This window comes from Cyanistes caeruleus, chromosome 11 (genome assembly GCF_971803275.1).
Source record: "Cyanistes caeruleus chromosome 11, bCyaCae1.hap1.1, whole genome shotgun sequence".
NCBI classification, from domain to species: Eukaryota; Metazoa; Chordata; class Aves; order Passeriformes; family Paridae; genus Cyanistes; species Cyanistes caeruleus.
This window is the reverse complement of record NC_141711.1, coordinates 18,813,600-18,836,372: the sequence shown is the minus strand read 5'-3', so window position 1 is coordinate 18,836,372 and position 22,773 is coordinate 18,813,600. Positions and strand designations below refer to the sequence as shown.

At 41.3% G+C, this 22,773-nt stretch overlaps 1 protein-coding gene across 10 annotated transcripts in view; it reads left to right on the top strand.

Moving 5' to 3' along the window:
• The window catches only part of ATP2B2 (ATPase plasma membrane Ca2+ transporting 2), a 393,957-nt gene that overhangs the window by 83,501 nt on the left and 287,683 nt on the right, over positions 1 to 22,773 (top strand). For 8 of the 10 annotated variants that reach the window (XM_086846968.1, XM_086846971.1, XM_086846959.1 and 5 more), the window contains exon 2: positions 20,279 to 20,330. The gene's annotated coding sequence lies outside the window, so the exon portion shown is untranslated. Of the gene's footprint in view, positions 1 to 4,169; positions 4,292 to 4,563; positions 4,637 to 7,882; positions 7,967 to 20,278; positions 20,331 to 22,773 lie in introns of those variants that run through there. The other 2 variants (XM_086846969.1, XM_086846953.1) reach the window with 2 other exon arrangements.

The following is a 22,773-nucleotide window of genomic DNA, read 5'->3' as shown; positions in this document are numbered from 1 at the left end:
GACAAAGCAAAGGCTTTTCCCCAGGCACTGGGAAAAATTATGAAAGGCTGCAGATTCACCTCGCCCTGCTCCTTTGCTGTGACTGTCCTGCTCGGGAGGTTTCCTTTCTCTGCCAAAGCCATTTACTGCCTGGCATTCCTTCTCCCAGATGTTGTCCTCATGGCCCATGTAAATGACAAAGGTCTCTTATTTCAGGGGCCCATTTGGAAGCTTAACTGATGTAAAAGCAAATCTGAACCAGAGTGAAATCCACACAAATACTCATCTCAGTGTCTCCTCATTCCTGCTGTTATATCAATCCACTATTTCCTCAAAACACATTTTTATTTAGCTTGCAACTGAGTTTAATATTTTCCCTCAGAGAGTAGGGGATTGGTTGTTCCATGTGAGTAATCCCACAGCATTGCCATTTCATTTTCCTAGCAGTTGTGTAACAGCCAAGGTATTGTGACATTTATAATCAACAAGAATTCAGATCTGCTTGAGGGCACTCGGCTCTTTTTTCTCCTCCTGAGTAAAGTCAGGAGGTTTTTTTCCTTTACTATATTTTCCCCGATTTTTGGAAGAGAGGAAACATTAATGTTTGAGCAACAGCACCCATTTTTTTCAGCACTGTTCAAAAAACACGAAACAGGTTGCAGCAATGAAATATCTTCTTATTCAAGGTTGAGAAACTGTTCTCCCCCAGACTGTGCTTTTTGATGGAGAATCTAAGATCATCTAAGGCCTTGTGATGTTCAGCAAAGCACATCTTCATCCAACAAATGAGGTACCTCTTCCTGCTGTCAAATTATTTTGGCTGCTCAAACTTCTCTGGGCCTTGGAGCTGTGTGACATTTGCTGCAGTGAGAGGGATGTTGCTCATGGAGAGGAAGCTGCTGTCAAACTTGGAAAAGAAAGGATTCTGGCAGGATAATAGGACCACAAAGTTCAGGAGTGATGGTGCTGGAGAAACAGAAGGGGAATTTTCAAAAATTTCATATTTGCCTTTATCACCAGAAGAGTGTGAAGGCAAAAAATTTGCTTTCCACCCACCAAGTGTGGCATCCTGGTAGCAGAGAGTTTGTCAGCACGGTGAGGAGATGTTCACACAATCCTGCTGAACAACAAGAGCGCTTGGCATGGCAAGAAATGCCAAAAACGTGACACTGGTGGCACAGCCTACCACAGCCAGCACAGGGTGGTAATTATGAAGTCATCCCAAGCAGATGTTTATCTATGCTTTCATTTTTGCTTTATAATTAACCCATTCCTGAAAGTGAGAGGTAAATAAAAGTAGCAATGTCATTAGTAATTTAAAAACAAGCTTTTAAAGCAGATTTTTTTTGTGTGTGTCTGTTCCCATTGTGGTTTTTTTTTTAATGGCAGTATGATGGGTCAATCAATTTATGTGTTCTAGAAAGGGTTTCTAGTTTGAGTCATTAAAAGTAGTTTGTTTTGGTTTTAATTTTAAAAGGGCCATTAAAGGGTTTAAGGCAAAAACATAAATTATTTCCTCTATCATATATTTCTTGAGTCCAATTATGTTCTCTCACCATAGATTCTGTTCTGCCCAGGTCTGGTTAGAGACTGGAAAATATCAGTCATTGGATAATAAAGCCATTTCCAGTGCCTTTAGCTGAATTCTCAACAGAATAAGATGTTTATGATCTGAATCTCTTATTTCCCTCAAAAAAAGTGTTCAACCATTCAGTTCTTTCCTTTCTCCATTCCAGCACCTCCTTTCTTCTTCTTCTTCTTAGTAGGATTTTGCCAGAGCACCATCAGAGCTGCAGCAGATTCATCTTGGTGGCCTTGAAATTGCAAGTCAAATGTGTGAATCAGATACCTAAAGCCAGAATGATTCTTAGAGAATATTTCTATCTGGAATAAATATATTTTTTTTATCACAGCTGCTTGTGCAAGTGTTGGCCAATAATACACAGATTTCACAGGTTTGATGCCAAACTAGTAAAGAAAAATATTCTTACTCTCCTCTTTTTTTCCTTTTCTTTCTCCTTGCACTTCACTGGAAATGTTGGCCACGATGAAGATGTCACCCCACGGGCTGTACCTGCAGCATGGTGCTCTGCAGCAACAGCAGCTCTCTCTTGTTAGACAATAATTCAAGCAAAGTTATAACTGTGGGTCATTTCCATACGTTAGATATATTTAAAAGCGTATACTTACTTGATTTGCATAATTAATACTTATAGAAAATTCTCTTTTCCTGGGCTCAAGTGTGTTGAATGCTAATGGAGCTGCATTTGAAGGGTGCTGAGGGAGATGAGATCTGGGGCCTGCTTGCCTTGATTTGTTGTGGAGCAAAACCCTCCAGCAAAAGCCTTTGACTTCCTGTGTGTCACTGTTGCAGGAAAAATGCAGCAACAGCTTTATTTCTACAGCCTGGACTCTTGGGGTGTTTGTGAAGTCAGACCAGGAGCTGGGTTCTGCATATTTTTAGGTGGGATAGTGAAAATTTTAATTGATACTTTATTAGAATCTTAGCTTCTAAAACCCTTCCAAAAAATGATGCTGGTCTTAAACATTTCCAGAATTATCTCCAGGCTTTGAGAAATACTTAAATTTTCCTTGTTGTAAGACCTAAGGTGGAAAAATGACAGTTCCCTTTTAAATTGTCATTGTATGTTACACTCCTAATGAGACAGGAGTTTGTTTTCTATTTTAAAAGATGACTGTGGTGCTTAAAAAAAAAGAGAAAAGTTTATTTTCTTCATTAGATGACAGAAAGTCTCCCAGCAAGATATTTTGGGTATAATCTCTTAAGTAATTGAGGGGTCCTCAATGAGTGTGGAAGTAACACAGCCACTAAGTTACCATACCAGCAGAATGTGAAAATTATGTTAAATGACATTAGACCAAAATATTTACCCTCTTTTCTCAGGAATCTTTTATAAAATAAATAATGAACAGTGTAAGTACTGAATGTCACTGGTGGGCAAAGCAGTAAATTTCACTTTGTCTGTAAATGTCACTCTGTTATCTGCAGATGTCCATCAGAGATCTCTTTGGTAAAAAAGCTCCTTAGTGAGCCGAGGAAGAATGTAAAGTAGAGGGAATCAGAAGAACCAGTTTTGGTTTTTATCTGCAAAATATAGGTCCATTGGATTATACCCTCCATCAGGTGCATGAAAAACATCATTGCAGGAGTTCTCTGCACTGTGTTTCATGTATCAGCCTTGCTTCAATAAGAACAATGCCATTTATCTTCCAGATAAATGGAGGATAACAAAAACACTGAACAAAGCTGCAATAGCAGGGGATGAAGGAAATAGTTGAGTTGCTCCTTTTACATGACAAATTAGTCTGAGGAACATTCCCATGGGTGTGGAAGGTTTTACAAATCCCTATAAAGAGGAGTGCCTCTTCCTAGGAAGTTCCTAAGATCTGAGAAAGGACTCCACATTCAGACACCTGTGTGTTTTCCTGGTGGACCTTGTCCCTTGAAATATCCTGATGCATGTCCATAGGGAGCCTGTGTCCTTAAAGCAGGACTTGGGCTGTTATTGGGAGACCTAGGAATGAGGTAAAACCTGGCTCAGGTTTTGTGCCTTGCCCAGTGGGATTTTAGTTCCCTTTTGGATCCAGTCTCCAGCTCTTTCTTTTCAGAGCTTTAGTGGCTATTCCCTTGAGACTGTGAGGGTTAGGAGGAGAAGGGTTAACTTGCTGAGGAGATTTTACAGACACATGCCCTGATTGTAGGTGCTGTTATGAGAGTAAGGCTGAGCTGTGATGAATTAGGTAATTCCCTCTTACACGAGAGGAGGAACGGATTCTTAATAGCTGAGATCTGGGAGGCAACCTTATTTAACAGCAGAGGGAAAACAGGCTCCCAAAAAGGCCCTGTCAGAGTCCCTGGCTTGTCACGCTGCTTTCTGGAGGTGGAAAGCAGGTGAGAGCCTGATTGAGAAGCTTTTTATGAACTTAACCATGGCTGAGAAAGTTGAATCATGGCATTCCATCTTCCTCATGGCTCTGGCTCTCTGACCTCAGCTTACTTTTAAAGACAAACCATTATCGATCCACTGGAGTCCCTCTCAGACATTATTTCACATCCCCCTCACAAGGAACTCCTCACAGGTAGATTGTTCTGCACTGATTTATGAACCATTGCAGATCACATGAACCTGCACATCTCTCCAGCTTGTTTGGCACTGGAGAAGGTGGTTGGAGGTGGAGCTGGAGGTGAGAGAACTGCTCAGCTGATGTGTTTCTCCTCAAGGTGGTCTGCAAGGAAATGTTTCTTCCTTTGTAAATACTGATGTGCTGTTACTGGAATGGGCCCTGGCAGGTAATACAGATGTGGTAGGAAGTGCTGGAGGGGAGGGGAGGGAAAAAGCTTTGAAAAGCTGACTGGGAGCCTTGTTTTTGTACTGTTTGGTGTGACAAGAAAACCTTTTCTTTGGCCATTTCTTAGGAAGAAATGAGTCTCAGAAGAATGGCAAGTAAGAGTCAGGAAAAATCTGGTGCAGTTCTCTTTTTCAGCCCTTGAAAACTTCATGTTTATTTTTATCCCTATCTGGGACTCCCAATGCAAAGCTGGTGACCTCGGCCTACTGAGGCCTTGCTGTGGTATTCCATCTTCTGAAAGCTCTGGAGCCTCCACAGGAAATGCATCTTCTTTGTCTTCTGCATGGTTTGTACATTTTTAGGTGCTGACACGGTATAATTAAAATTGAAGAAGGTAGGGAAGGCATTTAGAAACAGTAATTACTGGTATGTCAGTAACAAAATTAGTGGGAAGTGAGTGTGAAAAGATAAATCATCCTCCTGTGAGAAGCTTTAGTAGATGTCTGTGCCTATGGGCTTAAAATGTTTGAGCTGCAGGACCACAGATGTACCTGTAGCTGCCATCAATGATAAAAAGTCTCTTAATCTCAGTGAGGGAATTAGCTGACCTTTCCTTTGCATATTAAATACTCATAAATTAATTGATCACACTTTGATATGCTGGTGCTTATCATGCAAGCCCAGTGTGGGCGGTTGCGTCACAAGAGGTGTGGGCCATGAAAGCATCTGTGAAGGTTTGCTCTGGGCTCCCAGCACAGGAACCCTTCAGCTCTGCTGAATATGGATGAGCCTCACTTGCTTGTTAGCCTTAAGCCTGCAGGGCTGTTTGTACAGTTTTGGCAGAACTTGGTTTTCCAGGATCAAAGAAACCTGAGCCAAAGCTTAGCTCTGCTCTGGATGCTGGTCCTGCAGCACTGCAAAGGAAAACAAATAGTACCCAGTTTGCTTTCAGGCTCTGTAAACCTGCCTGTTGTAGCTGAGTTTCAAAATCAGTTTCTAGTCAAGTAGTGTAGGAAAATATGAGAAGGTTTTTTTGCCTTTTGTTGTTGTCTGTTATATTTTTTTTAAAGGAAGATGTTGTACATTGTCAACCTGGTTTTCTTTCTTCCTTTTTTTTTTTTTTATTTTGTTTAAATGGAACTGCTTGGATCTCTGTCAGTTGTGTTATGATAAGCACTTAGGTAGTAGTTACTGTGCCCTGATCACTCAGCTTTGGCAATCAAATCTTCAGGACTCCAAAACTCCTTTTTTTTATTTCAAAAAAACTTCCAACTAGTTTTAGTAAACTACATGTTTAAATGTACATTTAAGTTTAAAAAAGCTTTTTAAAGACATAAAATGCTCTGCAAAATCTATGTACTTCAGATTTTGAGGTCAATACAAGTCCTGACTGCCACAATATTCCCACTTCAGGGTGAGTCAAGCCCGTGTGCCTTGGGACAAACTCTCCAGGCAGGTGGAGCAGCGTTCTGAGAAATAAGAGTTGCAGACACGTTCCAGTCACACTGGACTGATTGTGTGAAATCAAATTGTACGCTGAAGAGGCTTCAAACTCTGAGAAATATCTGATCAGCATAATAAAATCTAGGGAGCTGCAGCTCATTTTGCCTCTTTCTGCTGTTGGAACCAGAGCTGACATGAACTTTGTTTGCACTGAATGATCCAAAGGGAAATATTGGATTCTGACCCTGCAATGAGTTTTGCATGGGCTCATTACCATTTAGACAGATGGGATACATTAGAGTTTCCACTTCTTGTTTCACTGAAGTAATAAATGGTGGCTTTTTTAATAGTTCACGTTCATGAAGCGCTATGATTTTTATTACACTTCAGTGAGATTTGCAAGCTGCCATTGAAATGAAAACCCCCAAAAAAACCCCCAAACAACCTACCAGCGAGTGATTGTAAAGCTGAAAGAAGATTTTAACAATATTCAGCCCAGATTATCTAAGATAATGTTTAATTTTGCCATTTCCCTTTCCCTGTTCAGCAACTTTTCCCAGGAGCTTGTGCTGCTACTTTGTCTTTGGGCTGTGTGCAAACCACCCAGGCTTTGTGTGTTCCTCTGTGTGCCAGGGCAGTGATACATGCAAATGCTGGTATTCCAAAAGGAATTCTGACATTTCAGGTGGTCTCCTCTTTGCTTTGTCTTCTTCACTAGCTAATAAATTCCCTTGTGCAGCCTTTGCATTCAGAGGCAAGGTGAGCAGCCTGCTGGCTGTGTGGCCGTGTAGAGGAAGGGCTGATTGCTCCATTGTGGTGCTGAGAGCTCCTGAGCAGGGGGCTGCAGGCACTCAGCAGAGCCTGCATCTCATCCCGACCTCCCCACGGGCACATCAGCCCTCCTTTGTTCCCTGGGTTTGATTTAAACCTCTCTGCTGTGCACTAAAGGTGCAGCAGGAACAATAACTCCAGCGAATCCGCTCCTAAGGCTGAAGAGTATTGATCTGTGTCCTGTAGAATTAGAAATGACTGGCTCAGAGAGCAGGTTGCTGCTCTGAGAATCCCTGCTTTGTCTTCGTGTCCAGTGTTAAAGTCTTACCACGATAAATGGCAGTTTCCTTCCACACCTCCCTGCCAGGAGGCTGCAGCCAGGTGGGGGTCGGTCTCTTCTCCCAGAAAACAAACAATAGAGGAAGGGGAAATGGCCTCAGGTTGCACCAGGGGAGGTTTCTCTTGGATGTTAGGAAAGATTTCTTCACTGAAAGGGTGGTCAGGCACTGGAACAGGCTGCCCAGGACTGTGGCTGGATCATCCTAGGAGTTCAGAATCCACGTGGACACGGCACTTGGGGACATAGGTCAGCGCTGAACATGGCAGTGCTGCATCAACAGGTGGATTCAATGACCTTGGAAGTCTTTTCCAACAATTCTATGGGTCCTGTTGGTTTCTTATCCCAAATCTCCATGTCTAGAAAAGACAGACTACTTATTTCTACACTCCCTCAGTGAGCAGGTCCTGTCAGAAATATCAGGTGTTGAGGAAGCTGTGTTGCCAGTCGAGCGAGAGCTTTTGTGTCCTGGTCCCCTGTCCCAGCGCCTGTGTTCCTGAGCTTGGTTACATTATATTTACATTGGTTCTGAAAACACAACATATTATAGTGCATGATAAAAAGCATCTTCAGATGCTCCAGAAAAAGCTCTCTGTGGAGGCAACATTTATTATTATGTTACACAAATTAACACGTGGACTGTAAGGAAGAAGCTTTTACGAAAAGAAAAAGAGTAATAGTTTTTTATTTAATTTAAAAGAAAAAGGAATAATTTTTTTGCTTCTAAAGGAAAATGTCTGCTTGATACAGAGTATTCCTATGCAACAGGATCCTGGTTATAGGATATTACAATATAATACACATTTTCCATTTGGCAGAGATGAGTACGGGTAACTTTGGAAATCCCTGAAAGCTTTTTATTTTGCTTGTTTAAGGGGAATAAAAGCAAGTAAATGAAAAGATGAAGACCAAGCCTGCTGTAAAGCTTGATACTGATTTGAAATGGTCATTTTGAGACAGTTGAAAATGGACTTACTTAGAAACCACAAACAATCACCTTCTCCCCTGCTCATCCAAAAACTGGCCATTTTGTCCATTTAGGAGTGAAGTTCAATCTGAAGCAGTGAGAGTAAGAAGTGAGAGTGGAGTGTAGCAAGACAAAATGTCCACTATCAGTCTAAACATGTAAGTAGCTAAAATGGGAGTAGAGAAATCTTAAGTGAATTTAATGCATCCTTGCTTTGAAATGTGGGGCATTCTGTTAGGTGTGACTCTGGTGGGAAATTTGATATATTCTTTTGGCCTGTGGAAATAGGACTGGTCAAGAAATATGCCTTTGTGACAGAATACCTGGGTCCTTGTTAACCCTTTTATTGCTTTAACTCATGTTGGAGATTTATCTGGAGACAAGGGCCATGTGTCCTCTGTGGGAAATAATCAAACTGTCTGACAGAAATGTTTTGAGGCAAATGGTGAAGTGGACCATGGTTAGCTTGGTCCCCTATGGAAGGAAAACTTTATGGCCTTTTCTATGCTGGAAATAAATCCAGCCTTTTTCATAAGCGTATATTTAGTGTGCCACTATAAATGTATCAAATAGTAAATATAATGTGCTATTCATATGAGAAATATTTGGGGGAATGTGTTCTTTGGAGCCCTTGGCACTTAACACGATACAGGAGGTACTGTTTGGGAGTGAGATTTACTGCTAAGGGAACATGTAATTATGAAAGTCTGCTAAGATTGAAAATATTAAACATTTTGTTGCCTTTTGCCATGGCAATTTGTACTTATGGTTTTTCCTTAAGCAACTTGAGCAGTTTTTTGCTTTTCTGTTTTTGGTTTGGTGTGGTTTGTTTTTAATGTTGTACCCCAAACAGGGAAGCTGCCAGGACACCTAACTGGGCTCTTCCAGTACCTGAAGGAACCCATAAGAAAGATGGAAAGAGATTTTTCACAAGGGATGGAGGGCCAGGACACAGGGAATGGCTTCCCACTGGCAGAGGGCAGGGATAGGTGGGATATTGGGCAGGAATTGTTCCCTGGGAGGATGGGGAAGCACTGGCACAAGTACCCAGAGCAGCTGTGGCTGCCCCTGGATCCCTGGAAGTCTCCAAGGCCAGGCTGGACACTGGTGCTTGGGGCAGCCTGGGATAGTGGAAAATGTCCCTGCCTAAGACAGGGGGTGGGACTGGATGAAACTTGGAGATTTTTAAGGTCCTTTCCAGCCCAGTGCTTTCTGTGAGTCCATCCTGCTGCTTATCTGAATTTACTCTCTGAGGAGAGGTGGTGGCTGCTGAGTGCTGCTGTTGTTTGGCCTGGCTGTGGGAGCAGAATCCACCAGCAGCATCCTGCTCTTGGGCAGATTTTATTTTGTGAGACTGGTCCCAGCTGAGGATGGTGCATGGAGATATTTCCCAGGTCCCAGATGGAAATGATAAGGGAGCTAGAGAAAAAGCAATGACTCCTGGTGGAAGTGAAGAGAGGCTGTGTGTTGCTTTTTCAGAGGTGTTTTCCAGGTGCCTGGAAAAGCAGCTCTTTGGGGCCTCTTTGCAGCCCTGTTAGAGGCTGCAGAATTGGCTTTTCTGGGTGTGCTGGAGGTGTCTGAGGAGTCGTCTTCAGTTCAGGCAGTAAATCAAGGCAGACTGTGAAACAAAACCGAGCCTTGCTTGTGTTGCACCTTGCAGGGATTAGAGGTACCTGGGAGGGGGGCTTTTCTCATGGCTCATTAACTGAAGGAATGGTGACAGCAGTGGGGAAAAGCCCTGGGTTACTGCCCCATGTGGGATAATAATGATGCCATTACTTATAAATAATAGGTAGTGCCCAGTCATACCAACATAAGCAGTGTCTGCAAGGATTTTAGGCCAAATTTTGGTGACAGCTCTTGGTTCCAGTTTATTTTACTTGCTGCAAGCCTGATGCATTTCTACCTTTGCCTGCAGTTGCTGAGAAGTAGTTCTATGGTTTTCCAGCTTGTATTTGTTATCTCATTTCTCCATGTTGTGAAGACTAATAATGAAGTTTTATGTTGGTTTTCAGCTGGCATGTGGATGCTTGTTGTGTAAAGTTAAATATTTGCCACCAACTAGGATTTGCAGTAATCTTAAAGCATTTTCATCATTTAATCATCACTGATAAATTTCTCTGAGCACCCTGTGCAAGCCTTTCCAAGATTCTGTGAATGCTGAAGCCTCTGAGGATCTGGATGTTGATGGTCTCAAATGAGGGCCAAAAAAGACCCTCAGACATATACTGTGTCACTTACAATTCATTATATCACATCTCACAATGTGATATATCTGCATTTATTCTGTGAATGACACATTTTACCAAAAAAGGTTATTCAAGGCCTCCAAATCACTTTATGAATAGCATTTTTGCATGTATTTGCATTTAATATCTCTAATCTCTGGTACAACAGAAATCATGTTACATTTTCTGTAGTTGATGGCAGGGGTTTTATTCCCTTGGATCGCTCTTCCATTTTTCTCTTGTCAACATGCATACTTTATCAGAACAAGAAGACAAATATATTACAGAGTTAGAACATTTAAAACAGGAACATTTTATGCCTGTATTTCCTCAAGCACTTGTTCATGTGGTTGGTAATTGTCTTGAGCAATGGTTTATGCTGCTATGTAGCCTAAACTAAAGTTTTCTCTGCACAAAAAAAGACATCCATTAAACCCCAAAATCTCTAATCCATAGCAAGGAATACTAGTGTTGTTTCCTCTGCACAGAAGGACAGTCAGTAAAACCAAGAATCTCTAATCCATAATAAGGGAAATTGTTGGGTTTTTTTAAAGCCAAGACATTTTACAGAGGTAGAAAGACTCTTGTCAGAGGAAATTTAAGCAGAAATGTCTTCTAATGGTTGTGAAAATAGTGGTGACTGATTATGAAAGTCTGCTAAGATTGAAAATATTACAAATTCTGTGTCTTTTTCCACAGCAATTTGTACTTACGGTTTTCTCTTAAACAACTTGAGCAGTTTTGTGCTTTTCTGTTTGTGATTTTGGGTTGCTTTTGTGTGTGGGGTTGTTTTTTTCTTAGTCCATAATAAGGAAACTTTTCTTCTAAACGGAGATGTTTTACAGAGGTAAAAACCTCTTGTGAGGGGAAATTTAAGCTGAAATATCTCCTAATGGTTGTGAAAATCTTGGTGACTGATGGGTATCTCGAGATAAGGTGATTTTTTGGGAAACTAAGGTAGCATCATCATCTTTTGTGCTACTACCCTGAGGAATAAAGCTGTTTTTTCCCATTTTCCTCCCCTTTTGCAGCACAACAACCCCCTTGTCAGGGGGGAAGCAGCAAGCTGTCCTACTTTTGGCTGCCAGAAGACGCTGGGAGCACCTGCAGAGAGCGGGATGTGCTTTGGGGGCAGCCAGGGAGGAGCTGGGGTGGGATGGAAGGAGCTGCAGGGCTCTGGGGCTGCCGGGAGCTGTGGGTGACAGCAGCGGGGTCCCCGCGGGGAGATCCTGCAGGAGCGGGGACATGACGGGCCTGGCCAGGAGAAGCCAGTTTATCTGGAGCTTTTCTGGATCTGTGTGTGGGTGGCTTCCTGCTGGAGCATGAAGAGCTGTCTCTTTGTGACAATGGTGTGGGGGAAAGCTGTGCAGGAGAAGGCTCCGGAGCGATGCAATGGTTTAAAATACTTCTCCTTCGCACGGTGCCAAAAGAGCCCCGCTTTGCCTTTGGAGGGCTTCTCATCACCTGCCTCCAAACAGAGGGCTTGGTGCTGTGCTCCAGGGAATTCTTTTGTGACAATCTTGCCGGGAATAGTTTGACACAAAATCCCTGTAACAAACCAATATTTTTCCAAACTGCTCTCATAAGCATTTTTTTTTTTTTTTCATAGGCCCATCCACCGAAGGTAAAAGGAATGGTTTAGGAATGGAGGCACCTGTCAACCACCAGGACGTTTTTTTCACTGGCATCTCATTATATTTGAATTGAAAAAAATGTCCTGATGGCTTTTGAATCAAGAGAATTCACCTTGAGACACTTCTGGATGTCCCATGGAAATAATTTCAGTGTGTTATTTAATAAGAGAAAATTTAAATTAACCTTTTCTTTAAATTTCAACTAGCTGGGTTATACTGGCAAGACTTCCAATAGTTCAAGTTACAATACAACAATAGTCACAACTTGCAATAGTTGTAACATGTGTAATCAATAACAATTTGTGATGAATAATTAATATGTGTGCTTACTATAAGTGATGGGTAAACCAGCTATCACAACTACATTGAAATTAGTTTGGGAAAATGCTGGAAAGCATCTTTGCATAAATCACCTTGCCTGACAGCCCTGTCATCATATTTGCTGGTGCTTTGGAAGACCTTAATAGAGAAAATTAATGAATTTGCAGATAAAACTTTGTCAGAAAAGCAGTTTAACCCCAGCTGTGTGACCAGGGAGGTGTTAAGCCCTCTCTCAGTTCCAGGATGTTTGGATGCACTTGTAGCCAGCCCTGAAGAAAGGGATATGGATAAAATAAAAAGCAGAAGCACTAAAGCTTTGTGGGAAATGCTGGGGATGCTGCTCATTCTCTGAATTCCCAGTGAGACGCTCACGGTGGTGGATGGGATCTGCCTGCCTGGCAAACTGCTGTAATCTGTGTTTTGGTAGCTTTTTTCCTGTGAGAGGGTGTTTAGCTGAGCTGCAGGTCAGCCTTGGCAGGCCTTGCCCATGGATGTGCCCTCTCCACTGCAGGATGCATGCTCTGCTACCCAGCAAAATGAGATGGGAACACAACCACAGCCCTTTTTCTTTTTGGGCTTGACTCCAAGCCAACGCACGGCTTTCTCTGGTGCTTGAGGGAGATTTTCTCTTGAATGAATTTATTTTCCTGAGTGCATCACCTGAGAATGTTCCCAGTGATGAAGGAGCAGAAAAAAAGCAGAAAAAAAAGAAAATTCCTGTAGTTTCTGAATACCTGAAAAAGGACCAGCACAACCCCAATCCCTGCCGGCCTGGCCCACACAGGTGGAATCAAGGATGGCTGTGTGAAGTTGTGCTGGGACAGAGAGCAGAGCAAGGATTGAAACCTCTCTCTCTGCATTACCAAAAAGGTTATCAGCCTCACTACACACCATGGGCTTAATTTAAGGCTGATTCATCTTTCTTACACCAAGCCTTGCAGCTCTGCGAGCTTTTGAGACGTGGCCAGGTTCAGCACCTAAGCACACACTGAACTGAAGTCTTAAATTCAGTGCAGTCCTTTTCACTAGGAGAATGTTGCAGGAATTTTCCTTCCTGTGTACAAGGCAGCATTCCTTTGTTGCAGTGTCATAAATGTATTTACAGTAAACTAGCCAACCCAAGTTTTCAATACATAATTTGGTTTTTTCCTTGGGAGGGGACGTGAGTGATGTGATGCTCAGCAAATCTGTGAAGCTTCTGAAGAAATGTACTTTGATCAGAATCATTCAGGGAGGGTAACTTCTTCCCCCCTCATTAATTCTCTGTTAAACGTGGATTTTAATGAAAAACCTTGAAAAATGCTTTTGGCTTTTTTTTTTTTCTTTTGCCTTCAGTTGGTCATTTATATTCTGCACAGACTAGAATAGCACTGGGGGGGGAGCACTTAAATAGGGAGAAGATATTTGTCATCTGTCACACTCTGAAATTAAACTTTTGATATCGAGTTATTGCCTTAGAAATAACTTCAAAAAAATTTACATGCAGAGAAAAGTACATGGTGGGGGAAGCTGTTGAACCAGTTATTGCATAACACTGTGTTAAATCCTCTGTCACTGAGCAGCCTTTAAAAATATTTCTTCATGAATAAATTAAAAAAATACATTCATACAATACACATTTCTATGACCGCATACATGGATTTTTTTTTTTTTTTTTTATTTTTTTATTTTTTTAAACAAAACCACAGAGAGGAGGCAGAGATTTCCAGGGCTGCTGCAGAGATTTCTAATTAGAAATTGATATCAAGTTTTGTTCGGTGCTTTGAAAATTCTTGTAGTACATTTGCATACATTAAGGAGAGAATGGGGCCGTGTTCATTTGAAAGCTGAGCAATTGAAGCTCAACAGTAGCAGTGGCAAGTGGTACAGGAGGGAAGTTGGGAGGAATATTTGCTATTTCATAATGGCTACAGTGGCAAGAGTATTCGGACTCTGGCATGATCCTTCTGCTTTGTGGGAAGACGTTGAAGGGTTATAAATGAGATGAAACAGCTTCTCCACAGGGTTGGGATAATGGAACTGTTCCTGGCTGCTGAGTTTTAGACCACTGAGGGAGAATGATGGACTCCTCCTTCCCAGTGCCAGTTTCATTTCAAAATGCTGCCTAAAATCAAATACCTCTTGGTGGCTGTGCTCACTGAACCTGGCATTTACTGGGACAAGCAAGCAACTTGCATTTTTTGGCTAAATCAAGTTCTTTGCTTTGTGGTTTTGGTCATCCCCTACAAGGAGCCTTTGCTGTTGTGCTGGAGGCTTGGAGGCACTGCCATTCCTAAAGCCAGGCACAGAAATCTCATCTCCTGGGACTCTGCAGGGACAGGAATGAGGGATGGCTACCTGGGAATCCCAGAAAAGCAGTGTTTCGTCATTTCTTGACTTGTGCTTTCAGATATAGGAAATTATGTGTTTTTTCTGTTTTTCAAACCTGATTTATGTTTTATCATATTTTATAAGATGATTTGGTTTTGAATCAGTTTTTATGGGGTGTTTATTGCACAGCTTTAACCTGTCCAAAAGTGTTATTGGATCCCTGAACTGATCTCTGGGAGAAAACACATATCTACATTGAATACAGCTGTAAAGCTCTGTAACATCACAGAGTTATTATCTGAGGATTCTTCTGGCCCAGATAATCTCCTAGAATCAGAAAGCCAAATTATTAAAGGAATTGATAATAACTGGAGTTTATGAAGTGCTGGTACATACAAACCGTGAAGGAGTTTGCAGATAAGCTGGGTCATAATTGTATCATATTCTTTGATATTCAAGTTCTGCTACAAATCCAGCCCCATTTGTTAGAAATGAAAGGGAATATCTAGAAAATATATGTTTAATATGACTGAGGGAAAGCTATTACTGTGCCTTTTGAGCTACTGAATTTTCTTATAACTAAAACAATTTCAGAAAAACAAAAGTCCCATCACCAGGGCAAAACTGGGATATGAGCAGTGTGCAGGCAAATGAAGGCTGGGCATCACCCAGTCTTTTGAAATAGAGAGCTTTGATTCCAGCACTTAAAATCTTAAATCCCTGTTTCATTATTTATTTTGAAGCTGAATACCTCTAGGGAACAAAATGTTTATTGTCTGAAAAACCCTTACATGATTTTTTTTTCCTGTTTATATCTATAATAGATGGCTTTAGGATAAAATAGATAAACCAGCACATCTTAAGCCACTAACCATACCAAAGACAGTGCAGATCAACATCTAAATCACACTGTACCTAAGGAAATTTGAACCAAATTTGTCAGGATCTATTGTATGATTTTGGTAGAGTTGCTCATTCAGGTATTTTACATTAAATTAATATACAGAATAGTCACTCTATGAAATACTTGAGGATTGAAGTCAGTGAAGTTTCTTAGGTGGTGAATACCTGTTTTTATCATTCAAACTCTGCACCACTAAAGGTAAAGACATAAAGAGGGCAAAATCCACCTAACAGAAAACCCCAAGCCAAAACCCAATCCCAAAAAGTTTTTGCCCCTTTCCTCCATCAGAGTAACACTTTCAATGACCAAACCTCCCCAGAGAAAATCCCCAGCTCATTGTGATGTGTCAGCCAGGACTCCTGTGGGACAGAGGCACTGCCAGATGTGCTGGAACGTTGCACAGGAGCACTTTTATCTGCAGCCCTGACATCCTCTCCTTCCCACCAGCTCAGGGAGCTGATGAAGAGAGGGCATCAGTCACCTCAGGTGTGCAAACAGAGCACATGAGATGATTTTAAATAACCATCCAGAACTTCCATGACCAAGCAGAAAAGCTGTGTTGTCTGTTTGGTGCCTGCAACCCTTTTCTAGCTCCGAGAGCGATGCAAGGTGCCTGGGATGTCACTTTTGTTTTAATGTCAGTAAGTTTGATTAAAGAAGCACCAGGTTGGCATGTTTCAAAATCTAAGCGTGCTGTGGGGCAGCGTTTTCGGCTCCCACTTCCAGTAAGGACTTGACTGAGAGTCAGAAGAACCTCTTGAGAAGAACATCTTTGACTCATTTGATAGAACAAGGGAAGCCATCACTTGCTGATTTTCAGATTGCTGCCCGATGAGAGCTGACAGTGGACGTGACACAGCCACTGAGAGGCTTTGCTGCCTGTCTGTCTGACAAAAGGAGCTGCCACGGTGGCTGTCAGGTTTGTTTTGTAGTGCTGTAATTACAGATACTGAGATCCTGGGGAATTATAGGGAGAAGGAGATGCATTTCATGCTGGGAGCTAAACTTGGAATAATTCTGCACTTATGAAAGGTGGGAGCAGTTGAAGGTGTAGTAGAGATCTGAACCACTACTGCAGGGGGGTTTAGGGAAAGACAAAGCCCTCAAAATGACCATTTAATTAAAAAGCACTGATTTCTCCTCTTCCCATGCATCACCTGTGATGTGTTTTCCAAGTATCACTGCGGTTTCTCTCCTGGTGTCCTGTCTCTGGCTTTCAGCCCTTGTGATTTCATTCCTCCACCAGCTTGAATTGCAGCTGGACAGTTCATGATGGGTTTTTTGCTAATGCCACACTCATTCCACCTTCAAACATAAGTAAACTTTGTCCTGGGATGCCAGAGCCAAGTGGAGCAGGGTTCCAGGTCTGCACAGGATGGAAGCATGGCCAGCTGGGCACTTTTCCTCCTGGAGATGTCCTAACACAGCTGACTTTTGTTTATCCCTGCTTCACCCAAAGCTCTGCCACCTTTTATATTAACAGAAAGCGCTATGCTTGATTCAAAATCTCATGCTAATTTTGATAAATTCAATTTGTTTTGTTTATCTTAAGAAATGGTACTGTACAGCAGCAGCAGCATTTGAGGGCAAAAGTAGGAAGTGGAAAGAAATTCTTTAGAAAGTAAAAAGAAATTCAGTGGTGATCCAGCAAACATATGACTGGAATTTGTTGTAAATTGAAAAGCAGAGCAAAACTGACCAAACTACGGTTTTAATTTTGGCTTTGTTCAGTGTCATGCCAAATACCAATACTCACTAAAATTCAACAAAATCATAAAAGCTTTATGGTGATCATTCTCAATATTTATATAAATATGTGTTGATGAACGACATATTTTTCAGCTGTACCCTCATGAATTTGTGCATCAGGATAAGAATCTCTCCCTCCAACCTTTGCAAATCCCATCTTAGGTACCTTTTTGTGAGCAGAATAGTTTGGTTTAAAAGGCACTTTTAAGACCATCCAGTCCCAGCCTCCTTCCATGGGCAGGGACACCTTCTTTGTCCACTGGCTGAAAAGGTGTAAATCAAACGAAGGAAATCATGGAAAATCTTAACTATCCGACTGCAAGGGTGCACATACTGAGTAGTGGAAAATCCTGCAAGTGGAAAAGCTCTTTTTAGGGGTTGGAATAATTGTACGTTGCTCGAAACACGCCTGGAACAGTTGAAACTCTTATTAAAGAGTGTTGCCAGATTTTATCGCTGCAGTCATGCATATAGATCAGTGATCCCTGAGCAGCACTGCCAAATGTGTGAATGAGGTGCACTTGCTAAAAATAACCCTACTGACTGCTGCTCCTAATTGCCACGGAATCCTGGGGAAATTATACCATTTCAGCAGCACAAAATTGACTTAAAATCTTTAGCTGCAGCATTACAGGTGGGTTTTTAAGAGAGGATGAAGTATTAGTTAGACCTTGGTCATCAGCATTTAGGAAATAAAGCCAACAATCACCACCAGGTTGAACTCGGAGCCATCGTAGCTCTGTTCTTGTCTCACTTGTAAGAAGTGGTGGTGGGTTCTGGTTCTGTGGAAACACCTGGTAGGGCTGAAGCTCTGGGCTGGGAGAGGCTGGATCTGCTCTGCCTCACCTTGTAAACCACTTCAGCAGCCCCACCTACCAAGGGAAGTACCTGTGAATTTGTTTTGAAAGTAAATAAAAAGTTCTCAGGATGTTTGGGCAGCAGCTGAGCATCCCAGCACTGAATGACAAAAATGATCCTTTTGTTTCCCTCCCCTTTTAGGCATTTCTTGTAATACTTTATCAAGTTTCCCCCCATGCCCTTCTACCCCAAAGAGAATCTATTTTCCTTTTTGTAGGAAATGGGTTTGCTGATGAAGGGCCTGCCATTGCCACCTCTGGGACTCTTCCAGATTTTTGGATATTGGATAAATGGGAACTCATCTATTTTGTTATAATTCCATCTTCACTTTGGGAAGGTGAAACCTTTCCCTCATCAAAACCAGTCTTAAAAAATCCATAAGATTCTTTTCTTTCTAGTAAATTCTTCGATTATCCATTTCTTTATGGTGATTCGTATTTTTAGGCAGCTGCAGCAAATGACTGATTTGCAGGCACATGGAATTTCTGCTCCAGCAAGGTTTTAAACTATTTAGGGAAATGAATGAAGCACAAAGGTTTTTATTTAACTATAAATTTTGTATGACTTTAATTTTTTTCATGAGTGACTGACTTTCTTACATCAAACTCCTTCACAGGGAATTTTACAGCAATATGCAGTACCTTTGACAGCTATAATTGTCTAAAACTCCGGGAAAGCCAGATGAAAGAATAAATACATAAATATTGATCTGGCTGAGGTTTAAGTAATCCCTGATTAAAGTAAAAATGCATTTTAAAAATAGCATTGATTACTCCTGGACTCTGGTTTTGTTATCCTCCCCAGGCTGAAAATGTTGAGTCTTTATAGAGTCAGAGAAATATATTGAGAATACTGATGAGACATTTATTTTAATTTATCACCCCAGTGTTTGAGCACTTTTATGTTATCCCCTGAATTTATACTCAAAATCAATCTCACAGAATTGAGACTGCTGAGGCACAGGGAGGCAGGAGGTTGCAGGACACTGCTGGGCACAAACAGTTTTTACAACTCAGGCCTCCAAGAGTAGGTGCTGGAACTGGGATTTAGTCAGGACAGAGCCAAGTGTTCCCATCCCTGACTGCATTGGGTCCTGCTGGGAGTCCCCTTCTCACTCATTTCATGGACTTTGTGCCATTTCCATCCCCTCTGGTAGAGATCTTCTGCCTTGTTGCACTCCAAAGCCCTGGGATTTGGGTATTTGCCCCTGCTGTGTCTCCTTGGTTGATGTTTGATTCCTGGAGTTACCTGCTGATTTTTGGGACTGCTGTCCAGTACAGGGATTGCACTGCCAGCTCCTGGAGAAGATGGACTTGCTTTTTGCTCAGCTCTAGCATTGTGTGTGCAATTCAGAGTGACAGAGCTCTGGTTTTTAGCTGTTTTCATGTATTCCCACAATGGGGAATCTCTGGAAGAAATGTTAGAGATGATGTTGGTAGCCCAGGTGGTGGAACAAGATGTTTGGCTTGGAGCTCCTGCAAGCACTTCTGTCAGCTCAGGATGGGAGAGAGGTATTTTTATCACTTGTAGTGCTTACATGGCACTTCAATCAAGTGGGTTAGGCTTTTTTTTTTTTTTTTCTTTGGCCAGATTTCAATTTAATTCATGATGTGTCACCTCCCTAACTCAGCTTTGGCTCTCAAAGAAGTCGTGTTGTCCTTTTAATTTCTGGCCGAAGTGCTTTGAGGAGTTAGGAGAGAAATTGCTGTTGAATCTCTGTGTCCTGAAGCTCTTGGAGGGCTGGCACTGCTGTGCTCCTGCATAAATCTGCTGCTCCAGGAGACATTCGTGAGGTTTCACTGATGGCTTGGCAAGTTGTGGCTTGATGAATGTGCTGCACACAGGATTCTGCCTCTGCTGACTTCAAGTCACCCCCAGAAGGGATTGAAATAGATTCTCTGCTGAAAATTTCGTCCTGGCATTAGATTTGTGGCACCTGTGTGTTTGTCCCAGTGTAATTCTCTGAAGAGATGTTTGTTTTCTTCTCCAGGAGGAAGGGAGGAAAGCTTTCATGCACCCCAATTCATGCATGTATTGATTTAGTAAACATTTTCCCTTCAAGATATTTGATTCTGAGGAAAATTGAGGTTATCATTCTGCCGAATACTTGTAGACATGAATGCTACTACAAGATAATTATAAATGGCAACCAGTATGATAGCTTTTGTGTGCATTGTTAGTTTGATTTTTTTTTGGAATTAGGCAAAATTTAATGCTTCAGTTGTATTGGAAGGTGTGTATTATTTTATTTTTTGAAGGTGCATTAGACTTTTTTTAAAGACTCACGTTTAAATTTTCTGTTACGGAGTAACACAGAAGAGATGAGCTTAATTTTATTAATTGTGCAATAAACCCATTTGGATCTAAAGGAAACCAGCTGCTTTATAATAATTGCCTTTTTCTTTGATTTTATGTTCATGATTTAAATTTCTAAAATACCAACTGGTTTTTCTTTGTTTTTATCAGGTCTTGCATGCTGTGACACAAAGATCTCATTGCCCGGTGCGCTATGTTCATGGTGAGCCTGATTTCCTCCTTTTGTCCACCTTGTCATTCCAGGGATTATTATATCAAGGGGGGATCTGTTATTGTACCAATCAATCATTTGAAATCATCACAACCACACAGGCATAAGTTTAAACATTGTTTTTTCTTAATTAGTGACAAATCCCCAGTTTCCTACAACATCTGGTGCAAAATGAGTTTGAAGAACCCGTGAAGGATCTGATAATGATCTCAAAGTTTCAGTGGTCATGGTCAAAATTGCAGATGAGGCAGGATGGGGTCAGTTTTGTTGTTTGGAGTAATCAGTGGCATCAGAATTCCTGACAGGTGGAATCTCCCACATGAGGAGAACTACAAACACAAAATGCCCAGCCTGGGCCCAGTGAATCCCATTTTGTCCTGGCTCCAAATCCTCAGGCTCTTTAGCTATGCTAAGGAATTCTCAGTGGCTGCCAACTTTTTGGCACTTCTTAAAATAACTCGGTTAAATATATTTCATAAACCCATTTTGTATAGGCAAAAGAAGCCCCTCTGCTGCTCCTCAGCAGAACATGTTCCTTCTCTTTCCCTTCTCCTCTAAATATTAGTAAATTACCCCTTTTATTATGATGTGAAAATAAACCGGCTTTTGGAATTAAGCCTCACATTTATCAATGGTTTCCTACTGTGTTCTGGATTTTTGGGGGTTTTTTTTGAGGGGTTAAGTAGCAAACACCTTCTGTATTTCTGGGTTTACTGATACATATTTTTAAACTGATTATTTTTTCTCATGCTTTTAAATGGAAGTAGGTAATCCTCATGTGGTTCCAGTGTTCTTTTTTTTTTCTTTTTTTCCCATTTTAATATTTTTTTTTTCTCCTAAATTCTCCCTTACCTGCCTCAGGATGATTGAGCTGCTTGATGATGCACCTCTGAGAGCAGAAGTTAATAAACAGCCTTCCCTCGCTGATGGGATTAGGGATGTCAGAGGAGTGGCCAAGGCTTTGAGGGACACAGATTTTTAATCCTTCCCTAGTTCAGCTCAGCCATTGGAAATGTGTCTTCTGAAGCTGTCAGGGTAATCCACAGACACGTTCAGCTGAGCTTCCTGGCACTTCTGACAGTCATGAACGTGCTGCAGATTCCTGGAGGAAAGTGTTCAATCCTGGGATATCCATTGGGTTTTCAATATCATCCCCACTTCCCAGGGGAAGCCTCTGCCTTGCAGGGTCTCCAGCAGCCCCTGATGAAGGGTTCTGGGCAGCTTTCAGATCATGAAAAGGACAAGCCCTTGCTCAGTTGCACATCACATTTAATTACTTAGTGCTCTGCAATGGAAGATGGTGCAAGAACAAAAGCTTAACATCTGTCAGGTCTTTTACTGCCAACATTTCTTGATTTAATTGTTTTTCAAATCTTTTTTTTTTTTTGTGTTTTTTTCTACACTTTTTTTCTGACATTTTTTCAGCTTTTCCATGTAATGCATGACTTTTTTTCCACAGTGTGCTGTACAACATGGTGATATTTGGAGCAGGTCTGCAGGTGTTTGCTGGAGGTTTGGAAAGGCTGTGAGGATCTTAGCACTGACTCTGAATTTAATTAATCTGGGAGCCCCAGAGAGACAGTTAATGGCTCCATTAATAACTTCACTTCCTCATATTCTCAGGTTTAAAATATTAGAGCAGTATTTTGAGGTAGGATAGGAGTGCCCTTCGTTTTGGGATCCATCTAGCAGGGAACTCCTGCAAGCTCTGCAGATGTTCTCTGAAGGACAGCTTCCTGATTTTTCTTGTCACTGTTACTGCAGAAGGCCCCAAGCTTGGCATTGCTCAGCTAAAATATTTTTTACAACAAATGCAATAAACCATTGCCATCTCAAGGGCTTACAGTTAAATTTTACTAATGCAAATTGCTCTTGAGTCAGGCGAGTCTGACAGTGTTATTGTTTGTCTTTTAAAAATACATTTTATCAAGGCTAGCACGAACCCCCAGATAAATTGAACTTTTGAATATAACTTTTCCTGATTTTGATGGAAAGAAAACACTTTATGATATTCAATCTCTCTATGATGTTGAGAAGGAGAAAATTAGGATTAAAACAAAGTATTAAAAATTCTGCCCACAAAATAATTTGTGAAAAGGAACTGCAAATCCAGTGGCAAGAAAACTTCATAGTCAGATAAAACTGCTTGGGATTTCCTTTTGTTTCTAATTGATATTCAAAATAATTAATGAGGATGAAGTAGCAATAAGAGAGATCAATTAAAACTATTAGTATAATTGGTTTTAAATCAGTTACCAGCCCATACTTTTAAAATTACTGTAGCACAGGGGTTTTGTGATTGGGTTCTGTTGGCAGAGTTCTGTCCTGTGTGAAGAACTGGTGCAAGTAGAAATGGGAATCAAGGGAAAGCCACACATCTACATCATAAACACACAGTTAATCTTTTATTATCTAACACATATTCACTCTAGGC